The sequence below is a fragment of the Nipponia nippon genome, unplaced genomic scaffold, assembly GCF_047370975.1.
Source record: "Nipponia nippon isolate SJK-2023a ecotype South Korea unplaced genomic scaffold, ASM4737097v1 scaffold_11, whole genome shotgun sequence".
NCBI lineage: Eukaryota > Metazoa > Chordata > Aves > Pelecaniformes > Threskiornithidae > Nipponia > Nipponia nippon.
The window spans coordinates 16,581,453-16,605,106 of NW_028262302.1; the positions used below are offsets into that span (position 1 = coordinate 16,581,453).

A 23,654-nucleotide genomic window follows, 5' to 3' on the forward strand; every position below is an offset into this window, starting at 1 on the left:
ATTTTAAATTCCATTCATGTAGGCCCTAATAAAAGCCATTATAAAATACAATTGTGTGGAGACAAAAAGAGAGATAATATCACTATAGCTCAATATAAAATTTAAGTAATTAAGACATGAAAACTATTACACAATTTACTATGAATGCAATGTGAATAATAAAATGTTTAACCATTTCACTTCTGGTGGTTTGTTTTTTTTTTTTTTAGTAGTGCCTTTTGAAAATGTTTGAGGTTGAAATATTGCTGAAGATCTAAATTCCATATTACTTCAGAAGATGAGCAGGACTGAAAAGTAAGCTAGCTGGGTTTTCCAACTAAGTCTTGTATATATTTTTAGATGTTGATGTAAATATGGCACTCTGCCACATAATGGATTCTACATGAAAAATGTCAGTTTCAGGTGATTTTGATGGTGGTTGTAAATAAAACAGGACATACTGAGTGAACTGTGCAAGTGTTTCAGAAGTGCAAGCTAAGCAGCTGCATAATAGTTATGAAATTGTGTAGGCAGACTGATGGCTCCCAAGATTAAAACAAAAGCATCCGTAAGGGTACTGGAAAGAAAAGTATTTTTAAACAGGAGTTGCTTAAGCTCTGCATTTTGCTTTCAGATGATTCAGCACTGTGTCCTCTTCTCTGGTGGGCTTCAGCAACCCTACTGGTAAATGGTTGAGAGAAAAGCTCAGTTCAGTCTCTCTCTAGTTGAGTGAATATCATAATTCAGTATCTTTAATAGACACATTATTTTCTTGTGCACTGACATATGCGTGACAGTCACAGGCGTGTACCGGCACTGCCTAGTAACACTTAGCAACATCTGCTCTATGATCCAGCCCTATCTTTTTACTTCATTCCAATCTGATTGTGTATGTTTGTTTTCTAACTCAAATTTGCGGCAAACGATTTGCTTCAGGCCGTGTCCAAGCTCTCCATGGAACAACATTCTCCGGAGCTGAAGGAACTGATAGCTGGTGTCGGTGGTTCAGTAGGTGGCACTCTTCCCCTTAGATCAGTCCGAGTCAGTGTCCCAGGTGTACACGGTATATGAGGCAGCAGTTCTGCAGGGAGCTAGACGACAGACCCACAGCTGAACTGGACTTGCACTGCTGGGGTGCCAGGGACTAGCATTTGCCAGTGCCCAGGTTGGTGTGCGTCCTCCACTGGATGCAGTCTGCATGGTTTGGGGAGCATCCTTGGCTTGTCTGCCACAGTGGCATCCTCCGCACCTGCCCCGTGCAGAGGACAGAAGCAGGGCCTATGGTGTGGACCATCTTTCGCATCTGGGCAACATTTGCCGTCAGGATCTCGTTCTGCCCAAAGACCTACACAGGGAATGGAAACAAAGCTTAGAAGTCAGTAAGACACAACTCTGATGTCCAGCATGTTGTTTAGGCTGACGCTTTCAAAAAAAGCTTACTGCTCTTGCTTGGTAAATTTGAGGAGAGCTGGTTTGCTAGACCTTCAGAAGCCGATGATCTGCAGTTCCATTTAAAGTAATTTTGTAGTTCTCAGACCTTCGTCAGCTGGACCTCAAATGTCTCAAACTGGGCGCCTTTGTTTATAAAGTGTTAATCCTCACTTCACTGTGCCTTAATTTCTAGGCTGTAAAATGGAACTGCTAAGACTTACATATTGTGGCTTCCAGGCATGTGGTAAGGCATGAAAATGTTTGTGATGTGCTTGGCAAAAAAAAATGGAATTGAGCATTGTGCTTATATTCATTGTAATGATGAAGAATCTCTTTATGAAGTCCATCTTGAGACCTTTGGGTTCTCTGTCTTTTCCTGATGTCATGGCTTGTTTCAAACTGGGCTGAATCCTCCCTGAAGCCCCAGACAATTATAAATAGTAAGGAGCAAATATGCATATGTACATACGTCTGTATGTATGGGGTTTTTTTTGTGTGTGTGTATATATATATATAAACTATGTGTATATATACTATATTATGGTCATTTAAAAAAAAAAAACAAACTGTGAACAGGCCAGATTGGAGAGGCAAAGTCATCACAATCTGTCAGTGAGGCAATGATAAATGGTAGGCTCCAATTTTGGCCTATGAGATTTTTATTTTCTTTGTATTTAGTTTTATACATCACGATTTTTTCTTAAAACTGCTAAAAACTTTTCTCTAATAACATTTCATAAATAACTTAGCTATTTACATGCTTTAAGATCAATCATTAAAACAACTGAGAAGTAGCTGTTACACAGGTCAAAGCTTAGCACAGACTTTATAGAGAGGAAGAGTTGCAGGTTTATGGTTCTTTACTCTCCCCAGTAATTCATCCCATACATAGTTTAATATTTGAGATATAAATTATTCATGAATATTTTTTAGCAATCAGTGAATTAGCCACTTGCAATTAAAAAAAAAATTGACCTCCTCTTCTTGCATTTAATATGACTAAAGTCAGTGTCATTGCTGTGTGATTGGGTCTCATCTATTTTTATCTGCTGTAGGAGCTGTTTTGATCCAAAATTGACAAAACCACCCTAGAAACTTGACAAAAATAAAAGGTAAGTCATCTCTCTCTCTCTTTCTCTCTCTCTCACACACACACACATATATATGATAAGACCAGGACTCAGCCCATTGTGTGAACTACATTATTTCCACACTGCCTACCATAGTTAAGAAAAAAACCTAACTCTTCATCCACGGCAAACTTTTTAGACAACACCACACAGAAGGAGAATGCAAGCCACCCAAAAGCAGAGCAATCCTTTTGCAAAGCTACCAGGAATGTCTAGAAAGCCAGATCATACTGACCAAACATTCTGACACCTCTTTTTGAAAAAGCATTGTCATTTTACAGTAGATCACTCTTCTGTCCCTTTACCAAACAGGGCCTGAAAGAAAAGGTTTACTTTTAGCATTTGACTTGAAAAGAAATTAAAAACACTCTTTGAAGATGTTTATAAGATATTAACAATGGATCCTGCCAAATATAATGTTCTCCGTTTTGCCAAGACTGCTTTGCTTCGCTGCCTCACATTTTTTTTTTATATCAGGCCCAAACTGCTGACAGAATGTCACTCTAATAGGAAAAGACATCATTTGGAACAGTTATTAATATAAAAAAAGACCATGTTAGAAAAGGGTTAGCCATCTAAACGGCCAAGTTCAACAAGACACAATTAGGGTTGCATTATCTCCCTCCCTGGAGCGCACATGTGTGAATTTATGAAGCTTAGAAGGGGGATAATTTAGCCTTATGCATACCTTCTTTCACTTGGTCATTCAAATAGTTAACACTTTTTTTTTTTTTTTTTTAAAGCAGCTATAAAACCTTTATCTACCATAGCTTTGATTTCTTCCTATCTTCATAGCTACTACAGAATAAATACTTATTTATTCATATATATTACATTGTGGAAAAGATGTTAGTTACAAAAAGGCTGTATGTTACCCTCTGTATTAGACAGGGGTGGGAGGTCACCCCACACAGTAGTAGATAGAGATGGGGAGTGTGCACTGAGTGAGACATCGAAGGCATTGTTTAGAGAGAGAGAAGAACAGAAGCAGAATTTGGAGTAACAAAAACTGATGAGGACAAGATTTCATAGAGAAAGGATGGCCAGTTATGTGAAAAGCTGTTGAGATGTCCCAGGGAGATGCAAGAAGATTCATACCCTGAAACTTGGCTAGGAGAAGAATAGAAAAACTTCTAAGAGAGGTTTCAGTGGAGTACAGACTGAAAATCTGATTGAATAGGTTCAAAAAGTAGGCTAGAAGAAATTAATTCAGCAGGAAATTGTAGATGATGTAGACAGATAGAAATTCAATAAGCTTGGCAAGAGAGGGAAAAGCAGGCTGGATCCTAATGGCAGAAGTATATAGGACGAAGCGTAGACATACTAAAGGTAAAAGAGACTTCTGGCCATATACTTCATCATAATTACCATAAATCAGTGCAAGGGATTTCAGTAAGAGCTGATTATGCTCCTGTCAAAAGTTCTCATCTTGGGACTCATTTATGCTCTGACTTCTCCCTTAAAATTTTCTTCTGGAAATACTGTAAAAAATTTATCTTAATTTCCTATTAGGTTTATTAAATAAGACAAATAAAAAGTTTGATCTTATTGCTGGATAAAACAAAATTTTATTTTCCATCTATACTAATGAATTCTTAAAACGAAAGGAAAATATTTTGTTAATTTTTATTATTTTTTGCTATGCCTGTAAAGGCAAAACATTTCCCCCCATTCATCATTTTTAAATGGTAAGTAATATGGAATTTAACGTATTTAGAAGGTAAAATAAAATTCAAATAAACAACAGCATAAAACATTCATCTCGTTATTCTCAAGCACACGTCTCCGTTCTTGTAAAGAGAGCATTTCTATTAATATTCTTGTAACCATCCTTTGCCTACCCTTGCCCTGTTGTGCTGGAATTGGTAATCTCTGGAATGTTACGAAAACCTTACTGGGGAGGAAAAATGCACTCTTGGCCAGCAACACTCTAGCTAGCTCCACCTGGACAGCTTGCCCACTTTCAAGCCTGATAAAGTGCCATATTATGTTTTCTGTGTCCAGCTAGCTTACAACTTGACTCCAGGAGCTTATGCCTTGTGTTTATAAGATAGCAGGCCAGTATCAAGACAAGAATTCACATTATGCATTCCACAATGTGCCATGTCAGTGCTGAGTCCTGAGCTGGTGCATCCTCTAATTATCTTGGGTTCGTGCAAAAGTCAGCCACAGAAGTGAAACTTGTGCAGACAACCCCCTCCTCACTTACTTTGCTCAATCTTATAAATGACACTAACTATCAGCTTTGCTTCCAGAGGTTTTCCAGACCTCTGCTGTTTCTTTTTGGTCTGCCTGTCTTTGCCTGTTATTTTTCTCTAAGTCGACAGATTCAAAGCAGAGCCGAAGAATGCAAAGATTATCCACTTCCAAAATCTTCTCTCCATGGACAGACCCATATAGCATCTGCTGCTGAATGACAGCTTATTGTTCATTCTCATTACAGTAACACGTAAATCTACTGACGGTGGCTGGGGAAACTGGGAGCTTGTTTGCCCTATAAACTTTCTCAAGTGCCTGCTGGAGGCACAGTGTGTTTCCCCAATCACCGTGCTTCACTAGCAATCTCTGAAAATGCAAAACAAACAAATAATCCTAATGCATGTAGCACATAACAGGCAGGAAGGATATGTTTTAAAGTAAATTGAGTTAAAAGTTCTTAGGCTGAATTGCCTGAAGTGGTTAGGAGTTAGCTGATGGTGTGTAATAGCTGCTCAGTCTTTTTCTTGCTTCTTGGTGCAGACGGCGTTGATTGGCTGGGCTGATTTAGCCCTGCACATCAAAAAGGTGCAAGTTGTTCTTAACACTAGAAAATCGGCTCTTGCGTGAGCAGGCTTAATGCATGATAAGCTATACGGTGTAGACATAAATTTTGTGTGCTTGAAATTGAAGTGAACTTTGCTTGTATGACATATCCATGTAGATATGGCCAATAGCTGTTAAGAGTCTGTTGCAGCTCATATTTATTGCTTGTAGTTAAAGTAAAAATCAGTGCCATGCAATTTTATTCAATTCAGGGAAAAAAAACCTAATTGTCCTTCTGCCAAAGTTTAAGTGCTACATTTTTTCATTAGAATTTAACAAATGTTCATCTTAAAATAGACTGACAATGGGTCAAACTGTTCCACTTTATCTGTTATGAACTTAAAATTTATCAAAGCTAGTACTCGCTCTTCCCAGAGCAATTTGTATTTTCACTCCTGGATTTAACTATCAAATTCTTCTTAGAAACTACTGTTTAACAGCCACAACATCCTAAAATATTTGAAAAATATCACTGCAACAGTCTTCCACTTTCACCTGTCACACAAAACATGTTATGTAGATGCTTTGGGGCATTATTATTGTTTATAAATCTTTATCTCTAATGCAGAAATGTAGTCTTTTTAGGGAATATTCTTGAAAATAGTGGCTACCTTGTCTGAGACCTGATATCCCTCTTTATCTTGGCCAGCAATGACCATTCCATGGATGTGTGTGAATCAAAGTCATTTTGGAGTGTAAACTAAATCTTCCTTCTCCCTTTAGATTTGTATTCCACTTCATCACTTGCAGGCCCTCATCTTGAACAGGGACTCTACTTGCTGTTATAATATAACTAATGGTAATACTTGAGGAGTTAGGTGCGATCCAGTATGAGAAAGGGTATCTTAATCTTGCCCTCTCGTGGTAAAGTACATTAAATCCAGGACTTAAAAAGTAGACTAAGCATTGATGGGATTAAACATATTACATATCTTTAAGGAAGGCACATTTATTCTTTAGTATTTAGTGCTAAGTCCCATGTTGAACTAAATCCAAAAATGAGATGTAGATTCTGGCATATCTAAAAATGTCGAACTGGATCTCTTGGTTCTTGCTTTGATGTGGCAATGTTCTTTTAGTGCCTGAACAACATCTTGGGTAGAGGTGAAAATGTAACACAGAGCCTTTTAATTTCATTGTGTTATTTATAACAATTATCTAAGTCAAATTAGAAGTAAATGGCTACTAATCTTTGTGTGTATGTGTATGCATGCCCAACAATTCCTAAATGCCACTAGGAAATTAGAGTAATTTTGATATTAAAATGATTATTACCACTTTCGTAATAAACTGATGCGACTTTAGAAGTCTGTCCCTGATATCTTTCATGATTTAGACATCACACAAGCTATAATTGTGCTATTAAAGGAAAGAGAGCTAATCTTTTTGCATTTGAAGTAAGCCCTCATCATCAGACCCGACAAAGCCAGACAGATCAAAAAAGAGTAAAAAAGAGCATTTAAGGAAATTAGTACAAGTGTCAGTTAAAAGGTAAAAATTAATGCACTTATTATTGAAATACAGTTGAAACCTATGTTCTTTTCATTTCTTTGATATTGCTAAAGCATAAAACATTCAATTAACTTTCCATTGTGTTTGGGGGGTAGTGGGGAAAGGCAAAGCATTGTCAGTGAAGTGTTAGGTGTGTAGGTGGTATGTGCAAGGCAAAAATTATTAGATATGAGCAGAGGGTACAGCAAAGGATTTTACTTTTCAGTCGACAAAACCAGTCAACTCCTTCAGTGTGCTCCAGGACAATGTTCTTGCATGCATACTACTTTTCCTAAAGATACAGTACTGAGCCTCTGAGAAGGTAGCACACATTCCTTTCATCCTCACTAGGGAGTATTTCTTTTCCTGATTATTATTATCTACATCATTGAAACCTGCATGGTTGTGCACCTCTTTCCTAATAAAAAGTGAATACAGATAAATTGATAATATTTTGGACCATTGAATAATAGTATTTTGCAACATAAGTGAAATAGATACATTTAATTCGTACTTACCCTCAGCCATAAATATGAATTCCCATGGCTGTATTCTTTTATTCTTTGAAAGCTGTTACTAAGAGTGCTGATTTGTAAAAACTGATTTAGGATATTTCAAAATATATCCTTGATTTACAACTGTTATATGTTGGCAACACCGAAGCTGCAAATAATTTGTAGTAATGCAGTATTTTTTCCCATCCTTTGTGCTGTTTAAAAGGAAAGCAGCTTCTTTTTTTTTCCCCCCCTTTTTTTTTTTAATGAAAGCACTGTAATGATGTAAATGTATAGAGGAAAAATTTTAAAAATCATACAAAACAGGAATCCCTCTGAACCCATTCAGCTGGCTTGTTAGCAAAACCTTTCTAATATATTGATGAAGATGTTTTCTCTCTAATTCCACCATCCCTACATTTTATTTGAATTTCAGTAATATTAAGACGATGCCGTAATGTTCAACATGCTTTAATTAAAAGAAGTATTTGCTAATTGGCATAAAATATCTGTGTGATTATTTTTCCATATATTTACGATTTTGCAATAAGAGAACAGCTGCTAAATATTTTCTTACATGCTGATTCCACTTAATCAACATTCTTCTTAATGGAGGCGACAAAAGTTAGAAATTGTGGTTTACAAATGTGTTCCATGAAAACATCAGCATGATGACAAAGTCATGCCCTTTGGGGTACAAATGAGCAGGTTTACTGAAAAACACTTCTATATAGATAGGAGATAAATCTTAGTTTAAAAATCCTTTGCAATATTGAGCACCTTCCAAGCCAAATGTGTACTAGCACTTAAAGAAAATATTACCAGTTTTAACACCCAAACTCACTCGATGTTTTGATTATTATTCCTATTAATATGCACATGATAGAAGTTAATGCCATACTGAAAGATTTAATGCTTTGTAAATGTGCTGAATTAAACTAGAAAGGTAAAAGCAGCCATTACCCTAAGACCTAAAAGAGAGACACTAATCAACTGACTTTTTTCCTCCTATCTTTTTTACAGATAGCTGGGAATACAGGTTTTATTTAAAATGCAAGTCTGGAAAAAGCTTAGCCACAGGAAAAAGAAAAGGTCTTGACCCTTAAATATTGATTCCGTTCTATTGATTACAAGAGATGGGGGTGGAGAGACTTTTTAAACCGTAATCCTAAAGAAGGTACAAAGCAGATTTAGGTAAAAATCATCCTGAGCTTTATTATTTACAGGGCTAAAGAGTTACAGAATAAAAGGCAAAGTGGAGGAACATCAGGGCATACACGGCTCCAGAACTGATGTTCAGGCCTCGGACTCAGAATACAAAAGCCCTTGCCCCTCCTGGCAGGATTGCCCTATCAGTAAGCTATGCCATCTGTGGAAGCTGGGTCCAGCAAGGTCAGGATCTGCAGTTGCTGGTAAATCCCTTACTATGGGCAAAGGGGCGCACTGCCAAATCTTCCTTTCTCTTCAGCCATGCTGAACAGTAGAGCAAGAAGAAAAAGAGTCCCCTCAGTCACTCTCAAGTCAGGAGAAAAGGTACCAAACAAAGTTATAACCTTGCATCTTGAACTGAACTTTGGGAGTGAAGTGGAAACCTGGAAGTTTCAGGGACAAACAGAAAGAAAGACTATTTAGCATGATATTATCCAAGACAGTCTTTATTAAAGGCCCTTAAAATCCTAGGGCAAGTGAGCCTACATAGTGGAACTTCTCTGAGAAGCATTAAATCTACATGAACCCTGAAGTGCCTGATTTACTTGAGTAAAAGGCGCTGCAATTCTCATTGTCAAAGGACTGAAGCAATTCTGTAGATTAGTGGGAGGAAGAACTGCTCCCTTGCAACGTGCCAAAGCCACAAAGAATTCACTATAGATACGTTGACAAATGGAAACATAAAATAAACACAGAAAAATGTGTAATCCAAGGCAGTAATATATATTTTAACCTAAACCACTGCTATACTCTCAGCATGTCTACTTAGGTTTTCCACACTGCATAGCCCAGGCTGCTGACAGGACTTTCCCCATTCTTTTGCCAAGAAAACACAAAATGTGCTAGATTGTTTCTGTGCTTAAGTTTCTTATAAACTTGTGGAATTCTGCAGATAGACACTCTCAAAGCCATTTCAACTATACAATATTTGCTGAAGGACTTCTAATCAACAAATTCTGATTTGCAAAATGGGCAGATGGTCTAGGACCCAGTCTGGAGACCCAATGTTCTCTGCTGCATATAATATTCCCATTATCTTTCCTGACGTGTCTTTGCAGGTATGTTCTTTTCACTGCACAAGCAAGCCTTCTGTTTGCCGACATTACTGCTACATGACTATTTGATCTGTCCAGAGAGGAGTCCACAAGGTGTGTAGTCAGAAAAGTAAGGGTCAAATACTCTATTCAGGTGAGATAGAGCTAAAAATTGCGCATATAAAGTATGTTTCAGTTTTAGCAATCTGTAGTACCTTTTAGAAGCAATCATGAATCTGGACAGCCAGTATATCAAGGATGTGACCACACAGGAGCCAGGCATGAGTGATCTGGGACAACATGGTACGTTGCATGGGGTGATTAAGTCCTGCTACAAAAATTAGTCTCCATAGGGTAACATGGTGTAACATAACTGTATTGCTGCCAGTAACCAACCGTCTCAGATATCTCTACATGGCATTCCAATGTGTTGTATAGAAAAATACCCTAAACTATCATGCTAGGTAGTCTGTTCCATTAGGGTGTGCCTTCACCATTGCTTTTACTTCATTTTTGCTGTCTAAAGACAACACTGGGTAATGTGTTCTCAAATAAGTATTTGGTTAAGAATGGTCCCTGGGTTTTAAAAGCCACATTTCTTTCCAAATTATTTTCTTCTAGAGTTTTTACTAGTTGCAGCATCATCAGCTAATTCTGCAATCAGTGATCCGCTTCACAATGCAGCTTTAGTGCTAACAAACATGCAAAAAAAAATCTTGGTATAGAATCAAAAATGAAATCAAATTATTTAGAGATCTTTTCTTTTTTACCACTGTTTACTTCTGCCTGGTTTCTCCCCCATCGAAAGAAATCTATGAAGTTTTAAAAGACTGATAATTTCCTTTGTATGACATTCAGAAATACGACGGGGTTTTTGTGTGTGCCTACTAAATTAGAACATCCAGGACAGTTGATTTCATCAATTATAAACTCCCTTTGCAGCAGTTAGTGACAAAAAATGTTTCTCAAAGGAAGTAAATATTTATTTACATATTTATTAACTTTCTCTGTGCTTTTTATGAAACTCCTCAGCAGCTCATGCAAAATAAAGTGTTAAATTGGAAAATGCACTGCATAATAATGGACATTAATATTTTTCCCTGTTTTACCTGTCTTTTAGAGAACTAAGACAAGAAAAATGTAAAAGTCATAATGCGAATTGGGGAGCTGCAGAACTCTTCTGGTCTTTACTTGTTTGTTGAGTTTTGGCTGTCGTTGTCTTATCCACACACAGCCTGGTCTCTACAGTGAATTGCATCTGCCTCGGGTGCAAAACACCCCAGTCTGGAGGTGGGAAGAAGCTGGCCTGCCCTGAGGTCAGGCTGGTTGGGCTGAGGGGCTGGGCCTACCAACGCAGGCTGCGAAGGGGCAGCTCCGGCGAGGGGCTGCCTGGGGCTGAGAGACCTGGGCTCCGCCGCCCCTCCACCCTGCAGCTCCCACCCCTCTGGAATGAGATGGCTTCCTTGCTTCAGGAGGGCATCGCAAAGATAAAATACATTAAAGACCATGAGGTACTTAGACATTACAGCTTTGGAGGGGGAACGTGGGGTCGTTTAAGCACCTTAGGAAGAGAAGTCGATTAATACAGACACAGTTTCACTTTCTTTGAAGTGAAAGTAAAAGGGGAAAAATGCCCTATCCTTCAAAAGAGAAAGGAGTATAAGGTAAGAAAATGAAAGGCTGCTACGACAGTGGCAAAGGCTAGCACGGTATTATTGTAACACCAATGACTAGGAATTAGAGGAGGCCCTACAGCCTAGTTGTACATTACAAACAAGAGTGGAAATTTTAATGAAACCTTTTAATCTTCAGAGACAATTTATGGGCTTCCTGCTGCCAGGTGCCCAGCCACCCTCTCACCATAATCTCCCCTGAAGCCTGGCCCTGGCCATAGCCACCTCCCTGCGGCTGTGTGGCACCAGGTGCGGGTAGCAGCACCAGAGCTCAGACGCGATGGCGGTGGGTCCCTCCGCCCCCATCAGCACCCCCATCAGAGCACCCCGTGTCTTCCTGCTGCCCACGGGGCTGGCTCCTGTGCAGGAGGGAAGTTGGGGCAGATGCCCCAGGTTGCCATGTCGTGGCATGAGGGAGGCGGCATGGCCCCTTTGTCCACAAACTGCCTGGAAGCCCTATGGGGCTCAACTGGTGTTTGAGGGCAACCCCCATTCCCTCCCAAAGAGTAAACCTTTTTTTCTTAGTAGCTTGTTGATGTTCAGAGGGAGAGGGTGCCCCAGCGAGGGCATGGGCCCTCTCCTCTGGGGTCCTGGTAATCTGCTGGGAGCAGCCTGGCCATTCCTGGCTGACATGTTGTGGTGCAGGCATTCTGTCAGGCCTCCACTGTTACCTGCCACTGCCCAGTCCTCTGTCACCTGCTCCCTCCTTTTTTCTTTTTTTTCTTTTTTTTTCTTTTTTTTTCTTTTTTTTTTTTTTTTTTTAATTACTTGAGATTGAGGTAACTCCCTGTGCTCTGGATATGTGCAAGTTTCAAGATCTTCACCTCAGCAAACTCCCAGTGCAGGCACCTGGGCTTCCGTGAGTAAACCTTGGAAGATACAATCTGCATTTAAAAATCAGTAGAGTAAATTGATGCCTGCAAAAGTGCTGTATAAATCTATACCAAATAATAACAACAGAAAGCTATTAGTTTAGCCATCTAGCCTCCCTTACTGCTTTGCCACCATTATGTTAATAATGATGAGTGGAGTGGCAAGAAAAATGGAGCCATTTTTCCTACTGAAATGCACTGAAGGAGTTGAAGGAATGGAAAGAAAGATGGTGACTTTCTCCTGGAAAAAAATGGGCAGGGAGCGAAGCTTGCATTTACTGTATAAAAATATTCTTCTAGTGAGGTTCATTATTTTCTGTTTGAGTAGGCAGGGAAAGAAGTTCTCTTTGGAGGGAAGACCAGTTAATTGGATATGTTTTTCACCTGCAAAAAGAGGTGGGACAACTGCTTTAATGTCAACTCATATTCTCACATTTTGTTTTAAAAATTAAAAAAAGGCTTCTAGCAAAGGAATACCAACTAAATATAAAGTTAATATTAAGTAATTTTTTTAAGATAAATGAAGGCAGAGAAAGAAAGGAGAAACTGAAGGGGAACTCATGTTTGGAAAGTTATTTCACAGGAAAGGCAAAACAAGGTGCATGGAGGGTAAGTTGTGCAAAAGGACCAGGTATTTCTGAGTTCTGAGCCCTGCTCCTTTCCAAGTGCATTCAATGCCGTGCACCAGAAGAAGTGCAAACAGCAAAAGAATAGGTTCATAACACATTATGAGTGTATTAGGTAGTTTTCTGCTTAAAAAAAAAAAAAAAAAGTAGCCCAGTCTTGTGGTGGCAATAGGATATCTGTTCCTTTTGTTTGCATTGTTATTGTTTGAGGATACTGGCCTAAGATTTCATATAGTAGCCTTGGGCTTCTCATGCCACTTACCTGCAAGGGCTAGAAGTTCAGGTTCCAGATATCCATGTGATTACAGACATGCAGCTGGATCTGTGTAAGGTAGACCCTTGCATGCATCATATATCTTAAAATCATTGTGCTCTACCCGTGTACAAGAGTTGTGTTTTCATGTGTCTTGTTACAATTTCAGGATTACAGAATGTATATTTTCAATATTTAAGTGTCACCCAGAGGCTGCTCTATGTTTTCTGCTCACCCATCCTTCCCAGCCTTGCAGACGCGCTAATTTATGTCCTGATCCATGCTCTGAGAATTAGTGTCATGGCACTGAATAAGATTGTAAAGAAGTAAAATCTTCTTTTTTTTTTAACCTCTGTATGTTGAAGGTACTTATCTTGTTGCATGAATATGGATGATAGTTTCCTATGAATATGGAAAAGACTGGGGAGGGATGGGTCAGTGTTTAACATTAACTGCTCTTAACCTTTCCACCAAGTTGACCCTACCACAATATGATGCATAGGAGGGGTCAGGCTTAGCTGATTTTCTGTAGAATGCCATTAGTAATTTTTTGCCACATATGTTTGCCCTAAAGCCTTGTTTGCCACCTATATAATTATTAGAAGACTCTTATAATTGTATTTGAAATTCTAAGTTGACACTTATGTCACAGTACCATGGCACAGTATTATGTTTAATTTCTCTTTTGTTCGTCTCATTTAATGTACTGAAGAATTATACTCAAAAGAAGATCCCACACACTTCTTTTCCTTACCATTACCACCTAGGTGTTCCTCCCCTACCTGCTAGAGACATCAATTTAATTAAAAAAAAGAAAAGAAGAAAAAAGCACGTATAGGTTTGCACACTCAAAATATAAAGTGGGTAAACACCTTATATCATATGTTGTTTCCTGAAGCTGAAGTAATAGGACATTTATATTTCCCTGATAGGTAGAACTAATAACCCAGTAGTGTTACAGGATGATGATGGTAAATTAACCGTGACTTTGACATATTGCACAATCTGAGCTGTTTGGCCCAAATCATGTTCACTTGATCCTTGTACAGAGCAAACTCTCTTTCAATTATCTTCTTCCTCCACCCTGGCAGACTTGCTTGGGTGTCTCCTGCAGTGCTGCCTTTCATTGCAGAACCCATGGGTGAGGCTCCTTAGTATGAAGACTCACAAGAAGGTGTTAAATAGCAGGTGGCACCCAGGCTGCATGTTCATTCTCACTCCGCCTACCTTGGAATGGAAACTCCTGGTGCAGCCATGAAGTGGTCATCTATGAATGGTTATAATAGGGTCACACTGTGTGGAAATGGGATAGGATTTGGGATCCTCAGGTGATGTTGTTTTAGGTCTTCGTATGGTTGTACCTAATCTCTCGTGAAATCTTGGAAATTCATAGCAGTGTTCAGTGTCAGTGGGGAAGGTGACCTGGATTGCTTTCAGATAAGACTGTAGGGTGGAAAATGTACTTGGATTTAACGCAGGAGGAATGTTGCAATAGTTTTTCAGTTTTGTGTTGTTTTCTTTTTATTTTATTATTGATTTTCAAGTTTTCTAATGGGTTTTGGAAGCAGGGGAATGTAATATGAAGTTACAAAGAGTAAGCATTATTCAGCCACTATAAAAGGAGTGGAAATGAACCTTTTCTTATTAGCCACTTTCTACTTAGCCGCGTCTTTTGGAACAGCTGAAAACTTTCATCCACCTGCTGCAGATTACTATCTGGATTAACTGTTCCAGTTCAAAGCAGTTTTACTGTGGCAGCAATCCTGGTTTACCACTGTTCTTCATCTGTCGTTCTCTATACATTTAAGTTTTGCAACAAATATGTCAACCAGTAGATATTTTACACTCTTTTTAGTGATTGAAAACCGATGTACCGAGAAAGTAAGCTAGTTTTCCAGAGAAGATGAGTAAGCACAGAAAGGTCTGATTGGTTTATTGGGCTCATGTGGTTAAGGTGTGCCAATTTCTGTAGCCAAGAGCAATGCAAAGGAGTGGTTAGCAACAGATGTGTCTCTCTGCTTTCTAGCCTAACAGATGAGGTTTCCAGTTGTACTAAAGTAGCAGAATTTTACAGAGATCTGGATTGGAACTGAAATTTACAAATTGAGATCCACAGTAGGATTTTGTTTGCCTGTGAGCAACTATAAATACAGTGGACACTTTTGTGTGGCAGTGTCATTGAAGTCAAGCCCACGTGTTTGAACAGTTGGCTTTTTGCAGGTTAAGCATAAGTCTGGTTATATCATATTTTTATTATTTAGCATTGTAGTAGTAGCAAGCTCAGTATAGTTTTTTTAATGCTATACGCTTCCAAGATAATTCAATTAAGATAATTTTGTCATTGTGTTAATTACTGTGGACATGTATTACATAATACAGAATACTTTCTGAGTAAATTAGCTCCACACTTCTGTGACAATCCTGTTTCACTTAAAGGTTACCAGTTACTACATGGTATGCAGAGTACACATATCCACAGATGCTACCTGCAGAGTTTATAGTTTAAACATACAAAACAGGTGAAGAGTAGGAAAAGAGAGTTTCCGATAATCTAAAGTCAGTCAAAGATAATGTGCGCAGCTTGCAGGATCTAGTCACTACTCCATCCATATTGCTGTCCCTTTGGAAGAACAGTCTAGCATAGATTAAGATACTTACTCACACTCGCACAAAAGGGGTTTTGGGGTTTTTTTTTATTATTATTGTAAAGTAAATGTCAGCTATTCCATCTGCCCCTCAAAGTAACCGTCATTAATTAGCTGATTTCTTTTAGACATTGCAGCAGAGGTGGATTTTTAAGGATAGATTTCAAAGAAGCAAGGACAATCGCCTGACAGCTCAGTTCAGGGAGGGCACTCCATGTGTGAGGGGCAGGGTGAAGCTGTGTATGAGAGAAGCTGACAAACAGCAGAGAAGGTTGTTATTGGTGGTGGATTAGAAGAAAGTGTGTGCATGCGTGTATGTGTGTGTGAAAGAGAGAAAGAGAAATGCAATTAGAGACAAGAACAGACAAATAAAGAAGGGTGGAGTTTTGAAGAGCCTTGAAGCTGAGGACAAGAAGCGTGAACTTGCTGTTGTGAAACCAGGAGGGATTGAAAGGGGGGTGAGTGATGTGGTCAGAGCAGACAAGGAATATAACCCTCAAGTGGAAAAAAATTAAAAAATTAATGATGCGCTATGTCTTGATAAGCTCAGAAAGCACAAATTGGCAGAACAACCTCTGCTTCCAAAACCTTTTAGAAGCTGAACAATTTTTGAGGAAGAAAAGAGAAGAGAGATGGCATTCAAAATAGCACATTAAAAAAAAAAAAAATCTGAGCAAGGGCATTTGCAGCGCTAAAGCAGAATGTTAATTGAAATCCTACTGTGCCAACAGGAACATTGGAAAGAGACCAGTCAGGATTAGACTAATTAAGATGTCTTTAAAAGAAAGCGGAAAAAAAAAATCTACTGAAAAACTGAACAGGTTGGATTGTCTTAAAGAGGAATTTACTAAATACACAGAGAATTCTTAAATAATTTGTAAAGTGTGTCCATCTTGCAAAACATGAACTGGAATGTTGACACAGTTAAAGAAAATTTGCCTTCTAAATATCTTTGGGAGCTGATGTCTGGGAATGTGCTGAATAGTAGCTCTTTGTCCCCTACATTTTTATTTTGAGGAGAGATGCTAAATGGCCGCTTTAAGGAAGTTGGTGGCTTCTGTACAACCCATTGTAGTAGGTTTCTCTGACAGAATACTTAAGACTTGGCACCCCCCTTCCTTGTCTTTACTTGCTCCTATTCGGCTTTGTGTGCTTGGCTGTGGAAAGGGGAAAAGGGAGGTTCATTCTTGAGCTGGTTAATTGAATTTCTTCTTTTATCGAGGTAAGGATAATGTCTAAGGTGACCTTGTCACAACTGTGATAGAGAGGAGGTATCCTTCTTTCTGAACTTTCACTACATAATGCTCTCAGGCAGCACAAAAGTGCTTACGTGGCACTAGAACATAAACAGTAAAGATGGCGATAGCGTTTCAACTTGCCTTTTCTAGGACTAGTGCGATGTGGGACACACAGATATGAGTCTGAGATCATTGGTAGAAGAGGTGCTTTCCAGACAGCTTCCACAACTGGAGCTGATGACCCACATTCAAGTCTTCTACAGCTCTTGGGAAGATAACCATTGCTCCTGACATTACAGAGTGATAATGGCATTTGACAGAAGAAACCATGAATATTTTAATCCTTTAAAAGGAGTAAGGAGTGTGTCTAGCTTTGAGTCAAGCTGTTTGAATTATTCAGTGTGAATAAGTGAACCAATTTATTGGACCTTTTCCTTGTTCACAGATCACTCACAACCTCATCCTTCTTTCCATGACCAGAGTTGCTTTTCTCAAGTGTTCTGCAAATAGTTTATACAAATGTCAGCCAATGGAACTTGTGATTTCTTTCCTTCAACCATTATTAGCTGTTAGCCTTGTGTAATTTTCCAAATTATTGCTTTTCTGTGGTTGGATGGCAGGACTTTTAAAGTGGGAAAAAATAAAATGGTGAATCTTGAATAAACATACTTCTGTGCAAATACTATTTCGTACAAAATTTCAAATATGTCTATTTGTGGAAAAAGCAGCCATTATCTATATAATCATAAGAACAAATAAGCTCTTAGCTGACAGGTGGATTTTACTGGGGCTTGAGTTGTGTAATAGTCCACCAGGAGCCTTCTAAGGAGTGAGGGTCTCAAGTTGGCCAGATCCACTTGTGTTTAGCCCTGAAAATGTCTCAGCTATTCAGAAAAGCGTGACATCTGATGTACGCTTACTGTGTTCAGCAATAGTTTTAAAACCTGGCTGCGTATTTTATTGGAGCTGAACAATTGCAAATTTGATGAAGAGTGAGGTATTAATATGGTTAAATCAAAGAGAACTCTAAGGAATGTTTCAGAGCCTTGATTTTATACTGTTCAACTTGCTTGAGTTTTGCACTGGTGTATTTATTTATTTACCAAAGCCATGCTCTTTCTACAAAAGTAGTCTCTGTAATGACATTCTTGGGAGGTCTGCAGCTTGTCTCACATTTGTACATTTACAAAGTCAACCCACACAAGTAAGCCTGTCAGTGTAAATATGTACATATTGATATAGTGCCTTTCTTAACATCCGATATGAACCTACACACAATAGGAAAGCCAGAATCTTTCTAGAAAATAGCACAGACAGTAAGTCCCATTCTAAGCCATTTATCTAAGCAAAATGGAGTGTACAAGGTACTAAACTATCCTGACAACCTGTATTTAGTATAATGATTTATTTGCTCTTTGGCAAGCTCTAACCATTTACTATTAACTATTGCAGAGGAAAGGTAAGGTTATTATTACCTCATAAAGTAAATAGTGATACTTAACAAAACAGAACATCTGCCCCCCTTATTAAAATATTTTGACAGATTTAAACTGGTTAACATTCAATCTCATTTGTTAATTATGGGAAGCAATAGTATGTATTCTGAAGACACAAAAATAAATATTTTTGTGATTAGGATACTTGTTACACTCCAACAATAATTTTTTTCTCAGGGTTCTTTTCTTAATGTGAAAATAATGTAGACATTACTTTGGCATTCTTGTAAATGCTGAGGCTACTTGGAACTAAGCCTACTAGTTTTAGATGGCTCAAAAACCCAACCCTTATTTATCTTAATGGCATATAAAAAAGGGAAATATGAAAACAATTTTTTGTGCTTAGCAAAACAGGTTGATATACGGAAATCTAAGGGGATAGGCCATGGTGTTTTCCTGTCTTGAAAACATAATCTGAGTGCTTCACTACTGGATATTAAAGACTTTTTTTTTTTTTTTAAGAGCCTGAAAATGTTCTATTTGTATCTTTTAAGAGCTGAGGACAAAAATTAAAAGCTAGCCCAGTAAAAGGAAATCATTAGTTTTCAGCCAGATCTGTTATTTGGTCCAGTCCACTACATGGCCACATAACCACAAGTGGGTTGCCCCAAGAGGGGAGGCAGGAGCACGCAGACAAGAATAGCCAGACCTTCCCTGTCTGTGACTCTGTGGATTCACACTCAATTGAAATGACTCTGTAACTGTGGCTTGAGATGGTGATTCCAGAAACTTGAACTAGGCTGTGCTTTTGTAACTTAAGATGCTGTACCTCTTTGGCAAGTAACTCACCGCTCTACACTTTTTCTGCCTTTCTTCCCCCACGCTAAATATTTTTCTTGTCTATGCAGCAAAGTTTTTAGCAGTAGGGTTTTTTCTTTTACTACATTTGCACAGTATCCAGAATAGGTCTGTTTCTCAGCTGAAGACTATCAGTGTGGAACACAGACTCAAAAAATTTGGATGTGATTTTGTGTAAGTGGAACTAGTCTGCATTGCACCACCTTCATCGTTACATGCGGTAGAATGTCCGAAATCTCTGTGCTCATCAACTTTGTTTTATATAGCACTTTTTCTACAATGTGTCAAAAGCATTTTAAAGAACAATAGCTACTGAGTTGAAGAATCAATTATAGATAATAATACAGTACAGTGCAGATAGCACAAAGTGTATAATTATAGTATTTGATTTGGTTCTGTTAGAAGTCAGTGGCAATTTAATGTTCACATCATCAGTGGAAGCAGGAAGCCCACTGCAGATAAATGCTCAGCATAGAGTTAGTTGTGAACTCTGTATTAGCTGTTCGCAAATGTCCTGTAAAATTTCAGCTTAAGCTGGATATTTCTGTGTTGAGTCCTGCCTCAGAGATGATCTAGAGCAGTTTAAGGTAATATTAGTTTATCTTTTTTCAATCTAAGTATTGACTTTCTGGCCTATGGGCTCTATCTATATTTAAAACGTCATCTAAGGTCTGTTATTACAACGTGGACTATAATTTATTCAGTGGACTTCACCAGTTCTTTTATATAAATATTCACAAGCAAATTGCAATTTTCTCAACATTTATTCCATTCTTAGAAATTCATGAAAGCAGCTTTTCCTAGGCAGTCCTCCCCACCCTTTTCTTTTAACCTGGAACTTACAACTAATCCCTAATACACAGAAATGTAAAATATGTAGCTTAGTTGTGACTGATGATGTGATTTTCATGGCCTTGTTTGTACCTCAGCTGGATAAGTGGAAGCCTTTTAATCTGCTTTCTGCTACAAGGATTTTGGAAAGTGTGGTTTTTAAATTGTATCTCAGTGAATTGTAGAACATGGAAGCTGAAGATTCACTGTCCCTGAACATTTGAGCTAATAAATCTTGATTGCATGACTACTGTGAGAAGAGGTCTGGAGAGTGTTTATATCTAGGTTTAAATGAGTATTCATACAATTTTATTCATTATTTTCTCCACACAATTAATGAACTTTCAGAGTATAATCTGAGAGTCTTTCCTTTCTCTGTGTTCTATGTGTTCTTTGTGCTGTTCTGTTTTTTTATGTCTGTTTTTCTATTCCTTGCTGACAAGATCTTGTGACTAAAAGCAGTAGGACCAATAGTCATGGACAGGATTGGACCCATAAATTGTGCATATTCCATCCAATTTGTCTCAGTCTTCATATTAGACCTCCAAGTCATGATCTCATTTTTGCCTGAATGAGGTTTTGAGTATTTCCTTCTTTGTTTAAGCCTAAAGCAGGACACTCATGACCCCAAGAGATCATATTCTAAAGTATAAGACTTGATCCTTTTAATTATTTCCATTTATTCCACATACAAGTTTGTGGGTTTTTAATCTAGGCCTAGCATAAGCATAGAAGTATATATATTCTGTGAAGCTGTTTTCTTAGTTGATTTCATTTTGTGGTTTCTTCACTTCTGTGTAGGTTTAAGCTGCTTTCTCTGTGCATGGATTTTTGAAACTGCTTTAAACGTGTGTCAAAGATATATCTCCTCTGTCTAAACTGTACAGGTGAGCTCTTACAATCACGTTTTAAGAGAGAGGTAGGTTAAGAACTTCTGCTCTGTCAGCCGTGTGGGAAGTGGTGGAAGAACAGAAGCTGGCCACGTAGTACAGCACACAGTGACTGCTACACATTTCTATCTGCATTGTAAGCTTCAGATCTAGACTTACAGATAATAAAAACTTCAAAATATTAACCCTTCCAATGCTCCTAGGCTGTTACTCAATCTTTTCTCCCATTTTATTTTATTTTTTTAAAAAAATTTTTCCTCCCACACTTTGGTTTTTACAAAAAAAATAGACATTCCCATCCTAAGTAATTACCACCCTTCTTTTACAGCCTTACAGCTCCATAAGATGAGCTATTGTGCTAAATAATTAGCACATGTCATTCAGAATATTATAAGAATTATATGCAACATCAAGCAGGAACTATACACTGACACATGACCATGTTTTCCATGAAGCTCAACTAAACAGAAATTAGGTATGAGCAACAGGTGCATTTAAAACAAGTTATTAATTGTTAAAGGGAAAAAAAAGAAAGAGAACTGTGTCATATTCAACCATTAATACAGTAAAGCATTTTAAAGTTTGCAATGATTTGAACCACGACCTCTTTGAACATATCCTTTGTTCATTTGCATACGCAAACATTAATCCTGTGCTTGAACACAAAAATGCATTTACATAAAAACTACATCATGATTTATAATTTATTAAGTAATTGTGGCTGAGATGTTATTGGAAACAAAGAAAACAACTATATTTAAATGCCAGGCTCTAAGAGAGCATAATATATAGCAACTTTTTAATAAGGAAGAGGAAATCTTTTCCTTCTAGCATGTCACTAATTAATACAGATTTTCTTTTCGATATATTTATTTTTTCATGGAATTTTGTGCTCTGAGATAGCTATACTACAATATACTGGAGAACCTGCAGATTATATTCTCTGCTTAAATAGTAGGTAAAAGATTATCACAAAATATATCCTCACATTGCCCAGCTAACATGCTAGGTCAAGCCTATTAGAAGATTTCTGTAGGGTGTACCTTACTCGTGGATCCCAGTTGAAGATGGGCACTGAGCCATGCAGATTGGAGTAATTATGGCATTTGAAAACTGAAAACTCAGTGCACTGAGGGAAGGTAAGGTGATTGAAAAGGTCTCTGGTGAATTCAGGCAGCAGATGAGCAGGGAGATTTTACATTTCTGTTTTGGGATGAGGTGCCTAAAGCACCAGTTTGATGGCATTGGAAATAGTAGTAGGTTTTTTTAATGAAATCGAGTCCTTTGTGTGTGTCCAGATCCTCTAGCCATCCCTGCCTGTACAGAGCATAGAACTTGGCTAAGGTAGTTTCAGCTGCATGCTGGGATCTCCAGAACATCCTTGTAGCAGAAATCCACCTCCTAGTTTCTCTTGGTGTTCCAAGTACAAGTTATTACTGGGAGGTGAGGAATGGCTTCAAAATATCTCAGGGAAAGACCCTAGGCCTTATTTACTTTGAACATATTCCTTGTGTTTTTCTCCCTCCTTAGCAGCTTCCAGTCTCAATTTTTATCTAATGCTGGGTTATTTCATAGACCGTCTCTTGCTCTTCCAGCAGGTTTAGCATTTGTTTCACCTGTATTTGAATTGACTGTATTTGAATTGTCCTGCAAGGCTGCAAGGCATACAGTCCGTTGAGAACACAGGACGGAGAGACCTGGAGCTAGCTTTGTGTTCAGAGCCACTTCAAGGCTTTTCAATACTGTAGGCAAAATTTAAAGGGATAAAGAACTAAAGAACTTTTTCTTTTGTCAGGAGGAGTAACAGTAAGAGGTAGAGCTGGGAGAACTTGGGACAGTCACGCTTGCTGCTGCTGGAGGGGAGAGCACTGTAGGGCTGATCTCAGCAGCAGCCTTTTCTCTTCCCCTGCACTAGTGGTCCTGACCTTGGACATTTTTTGAACCAGTCCTCAGAGGTAACTGGCCTAGATTCCAGGGATCTGGCTAAAGCAAAAAAAGGCAGACACAAGTCTCCAGTATCCTTTGTGGTCATAACTGTTTCTTGCAGTCACTTGTAAAGACAAGCTTGACCCCAGGGCTGAAATGGTCTTTAGAGGTTCTGTGACCAAAATATTTAGGGAGCTGCTGAACTCTGAAGAGGTCCTTGTTGAGCATGTACAAAATGTAGTTGTATTAAAGGCTTACTAAATGACCAAATGTAGAAGAATTTCCACAGTGGTTCTGTAAGATGCAGTAGTGACCAAAGAAAGCCCCTGCCCTGAATAATTCATTATGTGAAGCAGATGGCGAACAAAGAATATTTCAACCCAAATGACTGAAATCTGGCAAGATTTTATAACTAGTTTGTATGATGTCTTTCATACCTTAAATTACCAGCCTCACCTCTGGCTGTGACTGTAGGTGGTCTCTGAACTTGGCACTTTATGCATGTCACAGGCAGTGGATTGAGGCAGGTTTTGCATCTTTAGCAGCAAACTGCAGGCGCATAAGTTCTGTGGTGGATCAAACACATTATTCTTTAAATTATCCTGCTGAACTATTAATCTAGAAATGAGGTTTAAATAGTTCTAGGTGTTTGGTGAGGTGAATATTACTTTACAATTTTCTTTCGATAACACTTTTCTAGGCCTTCCAGAAAGCTGAAATTTGTTTGATTATTAAAAGTTCATTTGGGGCATATATTCTGTTTGAATTTCTTTGGGGACTGGGAGGAAACTGTGTAGAAGGCAAATGAAACTAAATTATAATTTGTGGTTTGCTGC

The 23,654-nt window shown here is 38.3% G+C and overlaps 1 long non-coding RNA gene across 2 annotated transcripts in view; it reads left to right on the forward strand.

Annotated features, from left to right (window-relative positions):
* LOC148056845 (uncharacterized) overlaps positions 1-23,654 on the forward strand; it is a 234,613-nt gene that overhangs the window by 14,491 nt on the left and 196,468 nt on the right. The window contains exons 1-2 of one of the 2 annotated variants that reach the window (XR_015702165.1): positions 211-294; positions 2,466-2,522. This is a non-coding gene — a long non-coding RNA (uncharacterized LOC148056845). Of the gene's footprint in view, positions 1-210; positions 295-2,465; positions 2,523-23,654 lie in introns of those variants that run through there. The other variant, XR_015702164.1, reaches the window with a different exon arrangement.